The following is a 21,677-nucleotide window of genomic DNA, read 5'->3' as shown; positions in this document are numbered from 1 at the left end:
AACCTCCTCACAAAGGAACTAGTGAGATAGCGGTACTGACGACACTTTTCTGCCTTGAAGCTCACAAGATCAGCATTACGCAAATATGCGTTAAATTCTTCCTTAATTCCTGCTTGATCCATGAAGTCCTCTGAAGGCCATTCACAAGGCCGCACTGGAGCGTCCCTTGGTGGCTCATCATCAGCATCACGCATTGCAAACCCGGGTCCTTGTTTCCTTGAAGAACCACCTTGGTACATTTTCCTAAACATATTTCTTCTTCTGAAAAATTTCTGAAATTTTTAGTAACTTCAAATAAAAGTAAACCAAACTCAACAAAATTGATAGCAACTACTCCTACAAGTGCCTAGAGCCTATATCATGCATTAGAACTACTTGGAACCATATAAATTTGACATGCAAGCTCAAGAACATGGTCACCTAGGAAGCACAAATTTGCAATGAATAAAGCACTAGAACAAAAACTAATTGGACCAATGGAGGAGTCACATACCCAGCTCTACCGATGAACCCCATGACAGGCCCTTCTCTTTCCAGGAGGTGAGCCGCGTGGGGATTCCGGATCGAAACTTGGGGGCAGCCACCCATTTGGCATCGCATGGCTTGGTGATGTAGAACCACGCCGATTGCCACCCCTTTATGGTCTCCACGAAGGAGCCTTCAAGCCATATAACGTTGGCCATCTTGCCCACCATGGCTCCGCTGCATTCTGCTTGTGTGCCGCCCACCACCTTCGGCTTGATATTGAAGGTCTTTAGCCATAGGCTGAAGTGGGGGCGGATGCGGAGGAAAGCCTCATAGACGAGGATGAACGCCAAAATGTTGAGGATGAAGTTCGGGGCCAGATCATGGAAGTCCAGCCCGTAGTAGAACATGAGGCCGCGGACAAATGGATGAAGGGGAAACCCCAGTCCGTGGAGGAAGTGGTGGAGGAAAACTACCCTCTCATGGGGTTCTGGGGTAGGAACGATCTGCCCCGCAGCGGGGAGCCGATGCGCGATATTCGCGGCTAAGTATCCGGCTCCGCGCAGCTTTTTGATGTGTTCCTCTGTAACGGAGGAAGCCATCCACTTGCCTCCCGCTCCGGACATGATTGGAGAAGGTTGAGGGGGAGGAAGTGGGCTTGGGCGTTGGAGCTCGAGTGTGCAAGAGTGGATGAGCAAGGAGGAAGAAGGCGTGCGTAGAAAAAGGAAACCTTGCCCCTTTATAAGGGCGGCCGAAACTATGCGCCCCCACTAGCCTGGTAAAACTCGCTTATCCCACAGGCGCCGTAATCGATGACGCGGTTGGGTTACCCATGCCCGTATTGATGAGAATCCCGTAATAAGGGGAACACGATCTCTGCTTTGACAAGACGTGTCAAGAAACTACCTCGCGTTATGTGCGGGGCTAGTCAAAGGAAACGGTTCGAATAATCACCGGGCTATGGCATAATGTTATGTTGTCAAAACGTGTCGGCAGATTAGATTTGTGGAAATATTATTCTCTCTACGGTGGTATGTGGAACTTATTTTGCAGGATCGGACACTATCCTTGTATTCAAATTCTTCCATGATGTATTCGGAGGAGGAACCCGCCTTGCAATGTCGAAGACAATACTGCGCGCCGGACTCATTGAAGCCTGGTTCAGGTGCTACTGAGGGAGTCCGGGATTAGGGGGTCTCCGGACAGCCGGACTCTATCCTTTGGCCGGACTATTGGACTATGAAGATACTAAATTGAAGACTTCGTCTCGTGTCCGGATGGGACTCTACTTGGCGTGGAAGGCAAGCTAGGCAATACGGATATGGATATTTCCTCTTTTGTAACCAACCTTCTATAACCCTAACCCTCTCCGGTGTCTATATAAACCGGAGGTTTAGTCCGTAGGACAACAACAATCATACCATAGGCTAGCTTCTAGGGTTTAGCCTCTCCGATCTCGTGGTAGATCAACTCTTGTAATACCCATATCATCAAGAATAAATCAAGCAGGACGTAGGGTTTTACCTCCATCAAGAGGGCTGAACCTGGGTAAAACATCGTGTCCCCTGCCTCCTGTTACCATCCGCCTAGATGCCCAGTTCGGGACCCCCTACCCGAGATCCACCGGTTTTGACACCGACATTGGTGCTTTCATTGAGAGCTCCTCTATGTCGTCGCCATTAGGCTTGATGGCTCCTACGATTATCGATAGCGATGTGGTCCGGGGTGAGACTTTTCTCCCCGGATAGATCTTTGTGTTTGGCGGCTTCGCACTGCGGGCCAACTCGCTTGGCCATCTGGAGCAGATCGAAAGTTATGCCCCTGGCCACCAGGTCAGGTTTGGAAGCTTAAACTACACGGCCGATATCCGCGGAGACTTGATCTTTGACGGATTTGAGCCCCTGCCTTGTGCGCCACGCGGTCACGATGAGTACGATTTAGCTCTGCCATCAGACCGTATTCAAGAGATCACACCGGCAGCCACCCCGAGCCTTAATTCGGAGCCAGTTGTGCCATCCGTGGATGGGTGGATGGACCCCGTCACGGAGGCTATATCCTCAGCGGCGATCGAGCCGAATATCGACCTTACCCTTCATGAGAGCCGTGTTGTCAAACTGTCGGATCCTTCTTCGGCCACAGACTCCGAACCACATGCGCCCGTTCCAATCGAATCCGATTGGGCGCCAATCATGGAGTTTACCTCCGCGGATATTTTTCAGCACTCGCCCTTTGGCGACATGATGAACTCATTAAGGTCTCTCTCCTTGTCAGGAGGATCCTGGCCGAACTATGTCTGGCAGGATTGGGATGCGGATGATGAAGAAATTTGCCGCCCACCCACCACCCACTTAGTAGCCACTATCGACGACTTAACCGACATGCTCGACTTCGACTCCGAAGACATCTACGGTATGGACGACAATGCGGGAGACGAAGAGGAACCACTGCCCATAGGGCACTAGACAGTCACCTCATCATACGATATATACATGGTGGACACACCCAAAGAAAGCAATGGCGACGAGACAATGGAGGATGACCCCTCCAAGAAGCAACCCAAGCGCCAACGTCAGCGGCGGCGCTCTAAGTCCCGCCAAAGCAAAAGTGGTGATACCGGCACAAGAGATAATAGAACTCTGAACAGTGCCGAAGATGGCAACAATCCCCCCCAGCACGATTTAGGGCAGGAGGAGGGAGAAGCCAGCTCTCCTGAGAGAGCGGCAGATGAAAAGGAGGAGGATGATAATTACATGCCTCCCTTCGAAGACGAGGCAAGCCTCGACGATGAAGAATTCGTCGTGCCAGAGGATCCCGTCGAACAAGAGCGCTTCAAGCGTCGGCTTATAGCCACGGCAAATAGCCTTAAGAAAAAGCAGCAACAACTTCAAGCTGATCAAGATCTGCTAGCTGACCGATGGACTGAAGTCCTCGCGGCCGAGGAATATAAACTCGAGCGCCCCTCCAAGAGTTACCCAAAATGCAGGTTGCTACCCCGACTGGAGGAAGAAGCGTATGATGCGGCTGATCGGCCACCCCGTGGCCGCGACAAAGAGGCATTCCAGCCAAAAGCTTAGCCTGCACCCCGACGCCATTCAAATAAAAAGGCATGGGGAAATACGCCAGACCTGCGAGACGTATTGGAGGACAAAGCAAAACATGCAAGATCGATCTACAGATCACGAGGGTGCACCACTACGCGAGACGATAATTGTCACGCCGGATACAGCAAAAGTAAATCCGGCCGGGCCGAGCACAGCGGGCAAGACTCATTGGAGATGCGTCGCGATATAGCCCAGTACTGAGGCGCCGCACACCCCCTATGATTCACAGACGAAGTAATGGATCATCAAATCCCAGAGGGTTTCAAACCCGTAAATATAGAATCATACGATGGCACAACAGATCCTGCGGTATGGATCGAGGATTTCCTCCTGCATATCCACATGGCACGCGGTGATGATCTACACGCCATTAAATACCTCCGACTCAAACTCAAAGGACCAGCTCGGCATTGGCTCAATAGCTTGCCAACAGAGTCCATTGGCTGTTGGGAGGATCTGGAAGCCGCATTCCTCGACAACTTTCAGGGCACTTATGTGCGACCACTAGATGTCGATGACTTGAGCCACATAATTCAGCAGCCAGAGGAATAGGCCAGGCAATTCTGGACATGGTTCCTAACAAAGAAAAATCAAATCATCGACTGTCTGGATGCAGAGGCTCTAGCAGCTTTCAAGCACAACATCCGCGACGAGTGGCTAGCCCGGCACCTTGTTCAGGAAAAGCCTAAATCTATGGCAGCCCTCACGACACTCATGACCCGCTTTTGTGCGGGAGAAGACAGCTGGCTGACTGGCAGTAACAACATATCAAAGAACCATGGTACTTCGGATACCAAGGACGGTAGTAGCAGGTCACGTCGCAACAAACATAAGCGCCGCATTAACAGCAACAATACCGAGGATACGGCAGTCAATGCCGGATTCAAAGGCTCTAAACCCGGTCACCGGAGAAATCCATTCAAACGAAGCACTCCGAGCCCATCCAATTTGGACCGTATACTCGATCGCTTGTGTCAAATACACGGCACCCTCGACAAGCCAGCCAACCACAGTAATAGGGATTGTTGGGTGTTAAAGCAGGCCGGCAAGTTAATTGCCGAAAACAAAGATAAGGGGCCACATAGCGATGATGAGGAGGAGCCCCGGCAGCCGAATTCCGGAGGACTGAAGAGGTTCCTCCCACAAGTGTGGATGGTGAACATGATATACACAACCCACATCCCCAAGAGGGAGCGGAAGCGTGTGCTCAGGGACGTATATGCATTGGAGCCAGTCGCCCTAAAGTTCAACCCATGGTCCTCCTTTCCGATCACCTTCGATCGCAGGGACCACCCCACTAGTATCCGTCATGGCGGATTCGCCGCACTGGTCTTAGACCCAATTATTGATGGATTTCACCTAACTCGAGTCCTTATGGATGGCGGCAGCAGCCTGAACCTGCTTTACCAGGACACGGTGCGCAAAATGGGTATAGACCCCTCAAGGATCAAACCCACAAAAACGACCTTTAAAGGCGTCATACCAGGTGTAGAGGCCCATTGCACAGGCTCAGTCACACTGGATGTGGTCTTCGGATCCCCGGATAACTTCCGAAGCGAAGAGTTAATCTTCGATATAGTCCCGTTCCGCAGTGGTTATCATGCACTGCTCAAGCGAACCGCATTCGCGGGATTTAATGTGGTACCGCATTATGCATACCTCAAGTTCAAGATGCCAGGACCTCAGGGGGTCACTACAGTTAATGGAAACACAGAGCGCTCTGTTTGAACGAAGGAGCACACTGCGGCCCTCGCAGCGAAAGCGCAAAGCAGCCTCTTAAGGCAATCCACTAGTTCGGCGTTAAAGGACCCGAACACCTTCAAGTGCGCCCGGAGTAATCGGCAACAGAACCGCCTGGCACGTTCCGAGCTCGCATAGCAATGCGGCCCAGACCCCGGCCCAAGCCAAACGGCGAAACTCGTGCCACGCGTACATAATTACGCATTAAAAATACCATGGGCACGGGTAGGGAGGGGGAACAATTATGGCATGCTCCAAGATGCGGCTTAAACCGCACTAGGGGCTTCCTGCTTTGTTATTTTTCTCTTTTAGGACCTTAATCTCTGGAAACCCTGTCCGGCAGCATGATTGCCGAACACATGATGCAGCAACCAAGGAGGCAGAAAGCTACATCACACCACGGAACTCCCAGGTGGATTACGATAACAAGTGAAATACTTGTTTTAATATTATTCCTCGGCTGGCCCTTGGAGGGGACATAGTCCTACTTTTTGCTTATCGCACTACATGTATCATCCTGCTCTAACGCATGTTTTTTAATAAACAATGCATTGCATTAAGGCTTTTATTGCATTCTTCTTATATATATATATATATATATATATATATATATATATATATATATGTTCATTCGTGACATCCAGCACCCGTACACTCTGGTACAGCCAATACGCTAGGGGCTTAAGCATACCCCGCAATACGGCGTGAGAAGTCCGAACACTTTCGACAGTGCGGCACCCCGAACTTATAGCATTATATGCATCAGCTCTGAATCATGTCTTGGGTCAATAGTTGGGTTTGCCTGGCTCCCATGTTTTGGTACCTTACGTGCCGCTATATCGGCTAAGGTAGCACTGGGAGAACTACTGCGATTGTGCCCCGGTTCTGCTGGGCTAAGCACCTCAGTAGAGAAAGCTAAAACTGACTATCATGATAAGGCGAGAGACGGGTCACTGTTCGAGAGGTTTTCGAGTCCTTAAAGACTTATGTCGCTTAGAGCGAGGAGTCGGCCCTGTCCGTCTTAAGGCGTGTATCGCGCCCCGGATTCAGCCTTCTGAATACTAGGGGCTTCGCCGAAATTTAAAATTATAGAATTCTATGGCTAAGTGAGAGTGATAATGCATTATAGTTCGATTGCCTTGTTCGTTGTGCTGAGCACCTCCCTCGAAGGACCCAAGAATGGGAACAAGAGTGCTCAGGTTTATCCCGAACACCCCAGCACTCGTGGCATGGGGGCAGAAGCTGACGACTAGCCATATCTCAGATTTGATAAACAACCGAACAGAAGGTATATTTTAAATTCAAACAAGCGTTGCATAGCGCATATGAACAAGTTTTCATGAATACAGGATTACACGAGCGAGTTCACTCAAATATTATATCTTTCGTACACTCGTCCGCTACAAGACGGGCACCCTTCAGGACACCCTCATAGTACATCTCGGGGTGGGGATGCTCCTTGCCCTCTGGCGTCCCTTCCTTGATCAGCTTCACGGTGTCCAGCTTGGCCCATTGCACTTTCACATGGGCGAAAACCCGGCGTGCACCTTCGATGCAGACGGACCGCTTGATAACTTCTAGCCGTGGGCAGGCATCCACAAGCAGCCTCACCAGGCCGAAGTAGCTGTTGGGAAGGGCGTCGCCAGGCCACATCCGGACTATCAAGCCCTTCATGGCCTATTCGGCCGCCTTGTGTAGCTTGACCAGCTGCTTTAGCTGGTCGCTCATAGGTACTGGGTGTTCGGTCCCAATATACTGGGCCCAAAACAACTTCTCGGTCGAGCTTCCCTCCTCGGCCCAGTAAAATTTTGCGGCATCTGACACGCTGCGGGGCAAATCTGCGAATGCTCCTGGAGAGCTCCAGATTCAGGTAAGTAACAAGTAATTTACTTTCACATGCTTACTTTGCATATAGAATGCCTTATCCGCCGCTATCTTCTTCATCGCATCAATCTCCTGGAGGGCCTTTTGGGCTTCAGCCTTGGCACTCTTTGCACTCTCAAGGGCCGTGGCAAGATCGGACTCTCGCGTCTTCAAGTCAAGCTCCAGCGCCTCGTGCTTCGTCACGAGAGCGTGGAGCTCTTACTGCACCTCACCCACCCGTGCCTCATGCCTCTCCCGCTCAGTGCGCTCCTTGGCCGCTTTGTTTTTGGCCTCGGATAGCGCTTGCTTTAGGGTCGCCACCTCGGTCCTGGCCCCTGGAAAATTTCTGACAATCCTGTCATTTTGCAATCGCTTTCCTTTTATATAGATCCATAGACTAGGTACTACTTACCTTTGTTCTCCTCGAGCTTCCTCTTGGCAAGGCCGAGCTCTTTCTTGGACCCTTTAAGGTCGTGCTTCAGTGCGGCGACCTCCGCAGTCAGTGCGGCAGAGGCCAGCAGCGAAGCCTGCATACGCATATAGACATACTTATATTTGACTCCTGCGATATTGTTTGACCCTCTGTTCGGCTTTTCTTTGTGAACACCGAACAGAGCATCAGGAGCTACTATTTATGCGGTAATATTTCTCCTATATTTCAAAAACTTACCTCAAAGCCTGTTAGAAGGCTAGCACAGGCTTCAGTCAGTCCGCTCTTGGCGGACTGAACCTTCTGGATCACTGCACTCATAATAGTGCGGTGCTCTTCGTCAATGGAAGTGCTGCGAAGCGCTCCTAGCAGATTGTCCGGTGCCTCTAGATGGGAAGAGGACACCGGCACAGGCGTCTTGCCACTCTTGGAAGGAGGCCGCCTGCCCGAGTCCGAAACCACTGGAGGTTCCGGCGCGGTGTTCGGCTGAGAGCCGAACTCGGAGCCCTCGGGGGCTTTGCTCCCCCTGCTCCCGGAGTCCGGAAGGTCGCTTTGAGGCACCTCCGGGACTGTCTCCCCTCGACCCAGTGCCTCTTGAGACAACACCTCGTCATTGTCCGTAGGGCAAGGGGAGGTGGCGGTCGGAAGTGGATCGCTATCCATATCCGACGAGCCCAGGGAGCCGTCCGATGAGGATACATCGATACGGGTTCGGGGCGGTCTGCACAATCATAATTCGGCGTTAGGAGAAGTAGTGCGACAAAGGAATGCTATGAGTTACTCTAGTATCTGAATACTTACGACTTCGCCAGGGGCTTGGCCCTGGGTAGCCAATCGCCTTCGCCTTCGGCGGCAGTGGTGGAACGGTCCGGAAGGAGAGTCCTTCCCTTCTTGGACCCTTCGGCCCCCCCAGTTGGGGCGGCCTTCCTTTTCTTGTCTCCCCCGACTGGAGGGGGAGTGTCTTCATCTTCCTCCTCGTCTTCGTGGGAGGAGTGCGCCGAGGAGTCCTCGAACGATGAGTTCGATATCACCTGGTGCCAGGAACTCTTTCGGGTTCCCTTGGCCTTCTTGGTCTTCTCCGGCACCTTGTAAGGAGCCGGAGTCAGCATCTCCATCAGGAGAGCGTCCGCAGTGTCTTCGGGCAGAGGGGCCGGACAGTTAATCTGCCCCGACGTCTCCACCCAGTCCTGTCAAAGGCATGGAGCTCAAACCCCGCACATGGTTAAGCTAGGGGAAATAAATGTCCTACCGGGTGTATAGAACTCACCGAATGCGCTTGGCGCTTCGCGCTTAGCCCGCGGTCCTCGGTGAGGGAGGGAGGGACCTCGGCGCCCTTAAACAGCACCTTCCAGACGTCCTTGTGCATCGTGTCGAAGAGCTCGCTCAGAGTCTGGTGCTGGGCCGGGTCAACTCCCACAAGTTGAAGTCCCGTTGTTGGCACGGGAGGATCCGGCAGATGAGCATGACCTGGACTATATTAACAAGCTTGAGCTTCTTGCCGGCCATATTCCGGATACATTTCTAGAGTCCGTCCAGCTCTACCGATGAACCCCAGGACAGGCCCTTCTCTTTCCAGGAGGTGAGCCGCGTGGGGATTCTGGATCGAAACTTGGGGGCAGCCACCCATTTGGCGTCGCGCGGCTCGGTGATGTAGAACCACGCCGATTGCCACACCTTTATGGTCTCCACGAAGGAGCCTTCAAGCCATATAACGTTGAGCATCTTGCCCACCATGGCTCCGCCGCATTCTGCTTGTTGGCCGCCCACCACCTTCGGCTTGGTATTGAAGGTCTTTAGCCATAGGCCGAAGTGGGGGCGGATGCGGAGGAAAGCCTCACAGACGACGATGAACGCCGAAATGTTGAGGATGAAGTTCGGGGCCAGATCATGCAAGTCCAGCCCGTAGTAGAACATGAGACCGCGGACGAATGGATGAAGGAAATGGTGGAGGAAAACTACCCTCTCATGGGGTTCTGGGGTAGGGACGATCTGCCTCGCAGCGGGCAGCCGATGCGCGATATTCGCGGCTAAGTATCCGGCTCCGCGCAGCTTTTTGATGTTTTCCTCCATAAGGAGGAAGCCATCCACTTGCCTCCCGCTCCAGACATGATTGGAGAAGGTTGAGGGGGAGGATGTGGGCTTGGGCGTTGGAGCTCGAGTGCGCAAGAGTGGATGAGCAAGGAGGAAGAAGGCGTGGGTAGAAAAAGGTTAAACCTTGTCCCTTTATAAGGGCGGCCGAAACTATGCGCCCCCACTAGCCTGGTAAAACTCGCTTATCCCCCAGGCGCCGTAATCGATGACGCGGTTGGGTTACCCACGCCCGTAATGATGAGAATCCCATAATAAGGGGAACAAGATCTCTGCTTTGACAAGACGTGTCAAGAAACTACCTCGTGTTATGTGCGGGGCTAGTCAAAGGAAACGGTTCGAATAATCACCGGGCTATGGCATAATGTTATGTTGTCAAAAAGTGTCGGCAGATTAGATTTCTGGAAATATTATTCTCTCTACGGTGGTATGTGGAACTTATTTTGCAGGGTCGGACACTATCCTTGTATTCAAATTCTTCTGTGATGTATTTGGAGGAGGAACCCGCCTTGCAATGCCGAAGACAATACTGTGCGCCGGACTCATCGTCATTGAAGCCTGGTTCAGGTGTTACTGAGGGAGTCCGGGATTAGGGGGTCACCGGACAGCCGGACTCTATCCTTTGGCCAGACTATTGGACTATGAAGATACTAAATTGAAGACTTCGTCTCGTGTCCGGACGGGACTCTACTTGGCGTGGAAGGCAAGCTAGGCAATACGGATATGGATATTTCCTCCTTTGTAACCGACCTTGTGTAACCCTAACTGTCGGTGTCAAAACCAGCGGATCTCGGGTAGGGGGTCCCGAACTGTGCGTCTAGGCCGGATGGTAACAGGAGGCAGGGGACACAAAGTTTTACCCAGGTTCGGGCCCTGCCGATGGAGGTAAAACCCTACGTACTGCTTGATTAATATTGATGGTATGGGTATTACAAGAGTTGATCTACCACGAAATCAGAGAGGCTAAACCTAGAAGCTAGCCTATGGTATGATTGTTGATGTGTATGTTTTCCTATGGACTAAAACCCTCCGGTTTATATAGACACCGGATAGGGTTAGGGTTACATAGACTCGGTTACAATGGTAGGAGATCTGAACATCCGTATCGCCAAGCTTGCCTTCCACGCCAAGGAAAGTCCCTTCCGGACACGGGACAAAGTCTTCAATCTTGTATCTTCATAGTCCAGGAGTCCGGCTTGAAGGTATAGTTCGGCTATGCGAACACCCCCTAATCCAGGAGTCCCTCAGTAGCCCCTGAACAAGGCTTCAATGACGACGAGTCCGGCATGCAAATTGTCTTCGGCATTGCAAGGCGGGTTCCTCCTCCAATTACCTCATAGAAGATCTTGAACACAAAGATAGTGTCCGGCTCTGAAAAATAAGTTTCCACATATTGCCATAGAGAGAATAATAATATTAACACAAATCTAATCTGCTGACGTATTCCGTGGTGCAACACGCCACGGCCAATCCTTTATCCAAATCGTTTCACTATCCCACCTCAGCCCGTTATGCGAGGCGGTTTCCTTGGCACGTCTTGTCAAAGCAGAGATCGTGTCCCCCCATTACGGGATTCTCATCAATATGGGCGTGGGTAACCCAACTGCTTCTAGGATTCCTAGATCATAGGCAAGTCCAAACGGACACGGGGAGGACGCTTGATATCCACCCTCTCTATAAAGGGGCAAAGCTTTTACTTTTCCCTCCCGTGCTCAATCAAATCCTTCCCCCGCCTCAAGCTCAAACACCCAAAGCTCAGGTCAGGTGCTCCGAACCTTCAGTCATGTCCGGATCCAGCCTTCAAGGCCGATGGATGCCCTCCTCCGTCACGGAAGAAGACATCAAAAAGTTGAGGGAGGCCAGGTATCTAACCACCGAAATATCGCATCGGCTGCCTCTTTGGGGGCAGGCCATCCCCTCTCCCAAACCCAACGAGAGCGTTGTGTTCGTCCCCCACTTCCTCCGGGGTCTAGGTTTTGCACTGGATCCTTTTGTCAGGGGCTTGACATTTTATTACGGGCTAGATTTCCGTGATCTAGCTCCGGACTCCTTCCTGCATATCACGACTATTGTTGTCGTATGCGAGGCCTTCCTCTGGGTTACCCCCCACTTCGGCTTATGGCTCAAGACCTTTGAAGTAAAGCCGACGGTGATCGAAGGGCAACATGCAGAGTGTGGAGGCGCCTCAATACGCAAGATGACGGGAGCTCCGTGGCCCAAAGGTTCCATCCCAGAGGTGTCTGCATTGTGGCAACAGGAGTGGTTCTACGTCACGACTCCTAGAAGTGCCAAGTGGGTGGCCGCCCCCGTTTTTCACTCGGGCCCTCCACCACGACTGATGTCATGGATCAGCAGAGGACTAGGTTGGGGTCCAGCCAAGGACGTGCCTTTACTGCAAAGCCGCATTCGAGATCTCTTCAACGGAAACCTCAGCTTGGTCACGGTAATATAAGTTATGCTGGTTCGTCAAGTCCATCCCTGCAAACGTCGGCCCCTTCGCTTGTGGGAGTTCAATCCCGAGGGTCTGCATGCCATTCAAAATTTTCTCGGCCTGGCGCACGAGGATATGTATAAGTCATTCTTCGGACATCAAGTAGAGTGTCCAGAAATCACAGAGGACGTGGGCCTAAGCAGTAACCGCGCCGCCGAACAGGTAAAGAATCTTCCGGCCAAACACATTATCGTTCCTTTGTTGCGAAGTTATTGAGAGTTTGCTTTTTTGACCAGGACTGGCTAACAAAGGCGAAATTGATTCGGTGTTCGGCCCCCCTCCCTGAAGGCTTGGAGAATCCGGTATTGCAAAAGATGCTCCAGACCGCACCTTGTCGGGATCCCTTGAAGGAAGATACTGTGGAGGGTAACGCGGGCGGACGCGGGCCCCCAATGCTGCCTATTCTAACTGAGGGAGCGAGCGTATCCACGAAGGAAGACGACCGGAAAAGGAAAAGGACTGCGCCCTGGAATTCGGAAGCCGAAGCTTCCAAACGGGTGAAGAAATCTTCTACCGGGGGTCCTACCTCGGGGGGTGGTGCTGCCGCACAAAGTCCTCGGGGGGATCAATTCTCCCGGGAGTCGTAAGTGACCCGAAAACTTTAAGGGTACAGATATGCCATCTTTTTTCTTCTGAGAAAATAACCACCGCCTATATTTGTGCAGTTCGGGCCTTAGCCCCTCTCAAATGAGTTCGTCTTCGGGGGATCTTCTTCCAGAGATGATGGAGAGCGAGACGCCTCCTCCGAACTCCTCCGCTTCGGAAGCGGGCGACCCTGAAGTGTCGTCGCGGAGGGCCTCTCCGAGTGCGGAGAGGCCAAAAGGTGATCCAATCGATCCCCGAGGCTCCCAGTGTCTGGCTCCCGAAGAGGGTAGACAAAAGAGTCCGGCGCCGTTTAGTGTGCGATCGGACATTCTGAGGGAGTTGGTGGGGCGAGCGGCCATCTCAGATGATCACCGTGTGCTGATGAATATGGTGATGGAGAGGATATCGTCCGTCGAAAGTGGATTGCATGAAGCTTTTATGAGTCTACTGACAGGCTTTGAGGTATGTGAAAAGGGATGTGTAATAGTCCTGCACATGCTAGGTGTGCCCTGTGTAGATAATAGCCCCTGAGACTCTGGTTGTCGTCGGAAACGATGACGAACGGAGGATCATATTCCCAGGTAATAACCATACTGCCTTTATGTGCAGGAGATGGAAGCTCTGGTGGCCAGCCGGACTAGCCAGTTTGCCCGTTTAGAAAGGCGGTTGGATGCGGCAGATGCCGACATCGAGCTTGTTAACAGAAGGCTTGACGAGGCGCAGGGTAAGGATCCTTGTCTGGTAAACGCCAAATAGGAAGAGTATGGTGCCAGTGTTTTTAACATGTTATGACTGCAGATGGAGCTGCCACTGTTGAAGCCTTGCGGGCGGAACTTGCCCGAGCCAAGGAACAAGCAAGATTGGGTAATGCGGCTGCTTTGAAGGTGGCCGAAGAGTTGCGAGCCGAGAAGGCCGCACATGGCGAGAGCTGGAAGAAGATGGCTAATATGGCCGTAGAATTAAAAGCCGCCATAGACCGTTGCCGGGCTCTTGAAAAGGAAAACCAGGCGAAGGCATCGGACCTTAAGAAGGCTGCTGTAACGGGAAAAGACCTCCGCTCTGCTATGAGGGCAAAGAAGGAGGAGCTGCGGGAAGCTGGGGATATTGTAGCCGGGAAGTCCTTTATGCTTCAGAGGAAGTACGGAGATCCACGGTATGCGCCTCTGGATCGGCTATGGAGTTCGGAGGATGCGTATATGGATTTGGCGGCGAGCGCTGCCGATGTGGCCAAGTACTTCCAGAGTCAGACGGACCGCGAAGTAGACCAGCTGTTTTGGAAGCAATTCCTTTCTCCCGAGCATCCGCTTTCGTTGACGGACCAATTAGCCGGATGGGCCAAACTAAATAGGTTGTCCGGACTCTCCATGAGGTCTGTTGTGGATCAACTATGGCCCGGAAGGTCAAAATCGAGCAGCTATATCAGCTTGGTGCAACAGGTCCTCGATGTGGTGCCGCACATAAATGCGATGAAGAGGTCGGCGTGTATAGAAGGCGCACGGATGGCCTTTGCCCGTTCTAAAGCATACTGGGCAGAGATGGATGCTACCACTGTTGCAGCGCAGGATTCAGTCGTAGGTCGAAGGGCTGCTGAGCACTACTTTGAGGAAGTTCTTGAGGGTGCTCGTTTGATAGAGACCCAGTGCTCAAAAAATATTATGTTTGATTGACATGTAATCTCATTGTAAGAGAAATGCTTTTTAAATTTTTATGAGGCTACTTTTATACTTTTGCCTGAAAGTAATGTGATACCTCCTGGGTGGCCGTTTATGTATACATGTGTATAACCTGAAAGATTGCCGTCGTCGGCTTCAACCCCCACGCATATAATGCGAAGGTGTTCGCAGAAACATGCGTTCACACTTAACCCAACGTCTTGGTCCTATTAAGGAGGTGATAGCGGAGCGAGCGAGGCAACCGTACTATAATGCTTTAACACTTTCACTTAGCCATAGGAGTTTGACAGTGGGGCTACTAGATAGCCCCTGGTGGCTCCGCACTCTCCCGATCCCGGGGTGCGTATATGCCTGGTCGGAAAGCGGCCCTTTGTTAAGGCGGAGGAATTCTAACATTCCCATGGGTCATCGAGTGGTTGAGCAGTCTCACGCTAGATCATGACAGTCAGTTTTCGGCTTTCTCTACTGAGGCGCTCGTCCGGATGAACCAGGGCACAATCGCACTAGTTCTCCGGGTGCTATCTTAGCCGGTAAAGCGGAACATAAGGCACCAAAACACAGGAGCCGGGCAAACCCAACATTTGACCAAAGACAATGATTCGGAGCTGATGCATATAGGGCCAAACTCGCGACGCCAAATACTCCCTAAGGTATTCGGTCTTTGTGGTATAAACTGGGCCTGAAGAATGGCCTTTGTAAGAAGCCCCTTGTGTCCAGGTACGTGCATTGTTCTGGCGTGGCCACATGCCAAAACGTCAGCATCCTTCTCAACAGTGGATATGTATCAACAAGAGACAGTAAAAAAGGTTTACACAGGGTCTTAATCTAAAAAGACTCCTTGGGTCGGGTCCCTGCTGCACGTCTGCGCCTGTGTCTCCGTTGTGCCGTGTCCTGGACGGGTGTAGCACGATGATTATCTATAAAAGAGAGGAATTTAGGTAAAAAGGTTGCCGTGCAAAAGGATAGTTTTTTAAAGAAACCATGTATAATTCAAGATAAGAAGAAATCGCCACTCGTCTGCGTGCGTTGAGCCCCTTGTACTTTTGAAAGATAGGGGTGTGACCGTTTATTTGATATGAGAAACGGCGCCGGATTTGGTTAGTTGTGTCTGAGGTCTTGACGACCTATTGGATGCTTTTGCTGGTCCGGGCGCCTTTAGTGTGCGGCTGCTAAGGCAGCCTCACTCTCTTCGGCGCGCATAGATCGCTTGATACTTCCGTGCACTAAAATGATGCCACGTGGACCGGGCATCTTGAGTGTTAGGGAGGCGTAGTGTGGTATTGCATTAAAGCGAGCGAAAGCTTCGCGTCCGAGTAGTGCTTGATAGCCACTTTTAAACGGAGCGATGTGAAAAGTTAAATGCTCGCGACGGAAGTTATCAGGGGAGCTAAATATAACTTGTAGTAGGATGGAGCCCGTACAACGAGCCCCTAGGCCTGGCGTTACTCCTTTAAAGGTAGTATTGCTTTGGCGAATTTGTGTTGGGTCTAACCCCATCCCACGGATTGTATCCTGATATATTAGGTTTAGGCTACTGCCGCCATCCATCAGGACTCGTGTGAAGTGGTATCCGCTAATTACTGGGTCTAATACCAGTGCAGCCCATCCTGCGTGCCGGATACTTGATGCGTAATCACGGTGGTCGAAGGTGATCGGTTGAGATGACAAGTGGCGGGACTTCGCTGTGATGGGCACTTGGGTATATTTTTTGGGGAGTGCCGCATTGTTTTTCCTCTTGATCACATGTAACACGTTTACTGTTTTGACGTCGGGTGGAAATTTATTTTGTTCTCTCTTGTCTTGATTGGGAGGCTCGTCCTCGTCTTCACTTGGTGTATCTTCCCCTTTGTGTATGGTGTTAAGCTTGCCGGACTGCTTGAAGACCCAACATTCTCTGTGGGTATGATTAGCAGGTTTGCTAGGGGTACTATGGATCTGACATACTTGGTCCAGAATTTTGTTGAGGCTGGAGAGTTCATCTCTGGTGCCTTTGGAGGGCGGCTTTTGGTTTGGCCGAGGGACTTTGAATCCGGCATTTACTGTCGTGCCCTTCATGTTGTCTTCTTTATTCCGGCGTTTGTTATTGCTATTGCGCCGTGATTTCCCGTTTCCATCTCTAACTTCAGATGTGCTGGGGTCGCTGGTGCTGCATCTGGCTAGCCAGCTGTCCTCACCCGCGCAGAAGCAGGTCATGAGGTTTCTTAATGCGGCCATCATTCTCGGCTTATTTTGGCCGAGGTGCCTAGCGAGCCATTCGTCGCGGTCGCTGTGCTTGAAAGCTGCTAAGGCTTCGGCGTCCGGACAATCGAAAATCTGGTTCTTTTTAGTAAGGAACCTGTTCCAAAGTTTTCGGGCTGACTCTCCGGGCTGTTGAGTTATATGACTCAAGTCGTCCGCATCCGGAGGTCGGACATAAGTCCCTTGAAAGTTTGCCCGAAAGGCGTCTTCGAGCTCTTCCCAACTTCCAATGGAGCTTTCAGGGAGGCCTTTGAGCCAGTGACGAGCTGGCCCTTTGAGTTTGAGAGGTAAGTACTTGATGGCATGGAGATCATCCCCTCGAGACATATGTATATGAAGGATATAGTCCCCAATCCAAACCCCAGGGTCTGTTGTTCCATCGTATGCCTCTATGTTTACGGGCTTGAATCCCTCTGGTAATTCGTGGTCCAGCACCTCATCGGTGAAACATAGGGGGTGTGCGGCACCCCTGTAGCTGGGTGTGCCGCGTTGTTCGGATGCTTGTTGTGTTGCATTGTATGCTGGGGCGCGCTTGCGTGGTCCATAGATGGATCTTGTTGCGCCGTCCTTTGGGTACGAGCCCTCGCATGGGTCACGTGTTGTATTGTGACCGGCGTTGAATGTCGTTCTGTGGTGGTAGAGGGGTCGTCTATCCGACCAGGTGGCTGCTTTGATATTTGGTTGTGGGGGGTCTGAGGCCTCCTCATCAAATTCGGGTAGCAGCTTCCGCTTTGGGTAGCTCTTGGAGGGACGATTGTCGCCGTACCTTGCTGCAGTGTTGAGTATTTTGCTCCATCTAAACTGGAGCGTGTTTTGCGCGGCCTTGAGCCTCCGCTTCTGCTTTTTGAGGCTCCTTGCGGTGGCGACGAGCCTTTTACGGGCATTCTGCTGCTCCGAGTGCCTGTCCGGCGTTGTGTCGTCCGGACCATTATCATTGATAGGGTTTGTTTGTTCGGTTTGATTATCCGGATTGTCGTTGTCTGGCAGCAGTTCGCCCTGCTCCAGCACTGGATCAGTGTGATCGCTATTTCTGTCGAGGCGGGATTTGGGGCGGCGCTTGCGTCGCCGCTTTGACTGCTTTTCGAGGGAACTATCCTTCGGTGTGTCCTTCTGTTCCTCGCCGTCATCTTTGGGTGCGTCCACCATGTATACGTCATATGACGAGGTGGCATTCCAGGGCTCGATAGGCGCTGATTCTTCATCGTCTCCTTCATCAGCATCCATACCGTCGATGTCGTCGGAGTTGAAGTTGAGCATGTCGGTTAAATCGTCGACAGTGGCTACCAAGTAGGTGGTGGGTGGGTTTTAAATTTCTTCATCGTCCGAATCCCAACCTTGTTGACTGTAGTCCGGCTAGGGTTCTCCTGATAAAGAGAGAGATTTTAGTGACTTCAGGATATCGATGAAAGGTGAGTGTTGAAAGACGTCCACGGTCGTGAACTCCATGATCGGCACCCAATCGGATTCGCTCGGTAGGGGCACGGAGGGTTCGGAGTCCGGAGAAGAATCCGGCTCCATGGAGTCACGAGTCTTGCAGAGTACGGGGCTGGTGTTCGGCTCAACCGCCGTTGGGAACATCCTCGATCGGCGCGGTCGGCTCCGAACCAGGGGCCGGAGCCAATGCAGTTGCGGCCTCCAGGGCACTGTTCGGCGGCAGAGCTAGATCATGCTCGTCGTGATAGTGCGGCGCGCTAGGCAGTGGTTCGAATTCGTCGAAGATCAAGTCCCCGCGGATGTCGGCCGTGTAGTTTAAACTTCCGAATCTGACCTGACGGCCAGGGGCATAGATTTCGATCTACTCTAGATGGCCAAGTGAATCGGCCTGCAGTGCAAAGCCGCCAAAGACGAAGATCTGTCCGGGGAGGAAGGTCTCACCCTGGACCGCATCGCCATTGATGATCGTAGGAGCCATCGGGCTTGACGGCGACGGCACAGAGGAACTCTCAATGAAAGCACCAATGTCGGTGTCAAAACTGGCGGATCTCGGGTAGGGGGTCCCGAACTGTGCGTCTAGGCTGGATGGTAACAGGAGGCAGGGGACACGAAGTTTTACCCAGGTTCGGGCCCTCTCGATGGAGGTAAAACCCTACGTCCTGCTTGATTAATATTGATGGTATGGGTATTACAAGAGTTGATCTACCACGAGATCAGAGAGGCTAAACCCTAGAAGCTAGCCTATGGTATGATTGTTGATGTGTATGTTGTCCTACGGACTAAAACCCTCCGGTTTATATAGACACCGGATAGGGTTAGGGTTACATAGAGTCAGTTACAATGGTAGGAGATCTGAACATCCGTATCTCCAAGCTTGCCTTCCACTCCAAGGAAAGTCCCTTCCGGACACGGGACAAAGTCTTCAATCTTGTATCTTCATAGTCCAGGAGTCCGGCTTGAAGGTATAGTTCGGCTATCCGAACACCCCCTAATCCAGGACTCCCTCACTAACCCTCTACGGTGTCTATATAAACCGGAGGGTTTAGTCCGTAGAACAACAACAATCATACCATAGGCTAGCTTCTAGGGTTTAGCCTCTCCGATCTCGTGGTAGATCAACTCTTGTAATACCCATATCATCAAGAATAAATCAAGCAGGACGTAGGGTTTTACCTCCAACAAGAGGGCCCAAACCTAGGTAAAACATCGTGTCCCCTGCCTCCTGTTACCATCCGTCTAGACGCACAGTTCGGGACCCCCTACCCGAGATCCGCCGGTTTGACACCGACATTGGTGCTTTCATTGAGAGTCCTCTGTGTCGTCGCCATTAGGCTTGATGGCTCCTACGATCATCGATAGCGATGCGGTCCGGGGTGAGACTTTTCTCCCCGGACAGATCTTTGTGTTTGGCGGCTTCGCACTGCGGGCCAACTCGCTTGGCCATCTGGAGCAGATCGAAAGTTACGCCCCTGGCCACCAGGTCAGGTTTGGAAGCTTAAACTACACGTCCGATATCCGGGGAGACTTGATCTTCGACGGATTCGAGCCCCTGCCTTGTGCGCCGCGCGGTCACGATGAGTACGATTTAGCTCTGCCATCAGACCGTATTCAGGAGATCGCACCGGCAGCCACCCCGAGCCCTAATTCGGAGCCAGTTGTGCCATCCGTGGACGGGTGGATGGACCCCGTCACGGAGGCCGTATCCTCAGCGGCGATCGAGCCGAATATTGACCTTGCCCTTCATGACAGCCGTGTTGTCAAACTGCCGGATCATTCTCCGGCCACGGACTCCGAACCGCCTATGCCCGTTCCTGTCGAATCCGATTGGGAGCCAGTCATGGAGTTTACCTCCGCAGATATTTTTCAGCACTCGCCCTTTGGCGACATACTGAACTCATTAAGGTCTCTCTCCTTGTCAGGAGGATCCTGGCGGAACTATGTCTGGCAGGATTGGGATGCGGATGACGAAGAAATTCGCCGCCCACCCACCACCCACTTAGTAGCCACTGTCGACGACTTAACCGACATGCTCGACTTCGACTCCGAAGACATCGACGGTATGGACGATGATGCGGGAGACGAAGAGGAACGGGTTCAATTTCTATATAATTATCATTGCTAGGTTGAGCATCATCATGAACGTTATCATTAACATTATCACTAGTTTTAGGTTCATTACCAGATTGTGTTTCAGCATCAGAAATAGAAATATCATTTGGATTCTCAGGTGTTTCAGCAATAGGTTCACTGGAAGCATGCAAAGTCCTATCATTTTTCTTTTTCTTCCTTTTAGAAGGACTATGTGCATTTATATTATTTCTCTGAGAATCTTGCTCAATTCTCTTAGGGTGGCCTTCAGGATACAAAGGTTCCTGTGTCATTTGACCAGTTCTAGTAGCCACTCTAATAGCATAGTCATTATTCTTACTATTCAATTCATTGAGCAAATCATTTTGAGCTTTAAGTACTTGCTCTACTTGAGTGGTAACCATAGAAGCATGTTTACTAATAAGTTTAAGTTCACCTTTGACATTAGCCATATAATCACCCAAGTGTTCAAGCATATCAGGACTGTGTTTTAATTCTCTACCAAAATAAGCATTGAAGTATTCTTGCTTAACCATAAATTTATCAAACCCATCTAAGCATGGGCTAGCAAACTTGGTGAATGGGATTTCAGCTTTATCATATCTATAGAGAGAATTTACCTTTACTACCTATGTCGGGTTATAAAGACCATGTATTTCTTCAATAGTAGGTAAATTCTTAACATCTTCAGCTTTAATACCCTTTTCTTTCATGGATTTCTTTGCATCTTGCATATCTTCAAGACTGAGAAATAGAACACCCCTTTTCTTCTGAGTTGGTTTAGGAATAGGCTCAGGAGCTAGCTCAGGAAGTGTCCAACTATTTCCATTTGTCAAAATATTATTCAATAGAATTTCAGCTTCATCCGGTGTTCTTTCCCTGAAAATAGAACCAGCACAACTATCCACGTAATCTTTGGAAGCATCAGTTAGTCCATTATAAAAGATATCAAGTATTTCATTCTTCTTAAGAGGATGATCAGGCAAAGCATTAAGTAATTGGAGAAGCCTCCCCCAAGCTTGTGGGAGACTCTCTTCTTCAATTTGCACAAAATTATATATATCCCTTAAAGCAGCTTGTTTCTTATGAGCAAGGAAATATTTAGCAGAGAAGTAATAGATCATATCTTGGGGACTATGCACACAACCAGGATCAAGAGAATTAAACCATATCTTAGCATCACCCTTTAATGAGAACGGAAATATTTTAAGGATATAAAAGTTCTCTCATCATTAGTGAATAGGGTGGCTATATCATTTAATTTAGTAAGATATGCCACAACAGTTTCAGATTCATAGCCATAAAAAGGATCAGATTCAACCAAAGTAATTATCTCAGGATCAATAGAGAATTCATAATCTTTATCAGTAACCAAGATAGGTGAAGTAGCATCAGCAGGATCATATTTCATTCTAGCATTCAGAGTTTTTTGTTTAAGCTTAGCTAATAATTTCTTAAGATCACTTCTATCGTTGCATGCA

The sequence above is a fragment of the Triticum dicoccoides genome, chromosome 5A, assembly GCF_002162155.2.
Source record: "Triticum dicoccoides isolate Atlit2015 ecotype Zavitan chromosome 5A, WEW_v2.0, whole genome shotgun sequence".
Taxonomy (NCBI): domain Eukaryota; kingdom Viridiplantae; phylum Streptophyta; class Magnoliopsida; order Poales; family Poaceae; genus Triticum; species Triticum dicoccoides.
The sequence above is the reverse complement of the archived record's forward strand: the minus strand, read 5'-3'. Positions refer to the sequence as shown.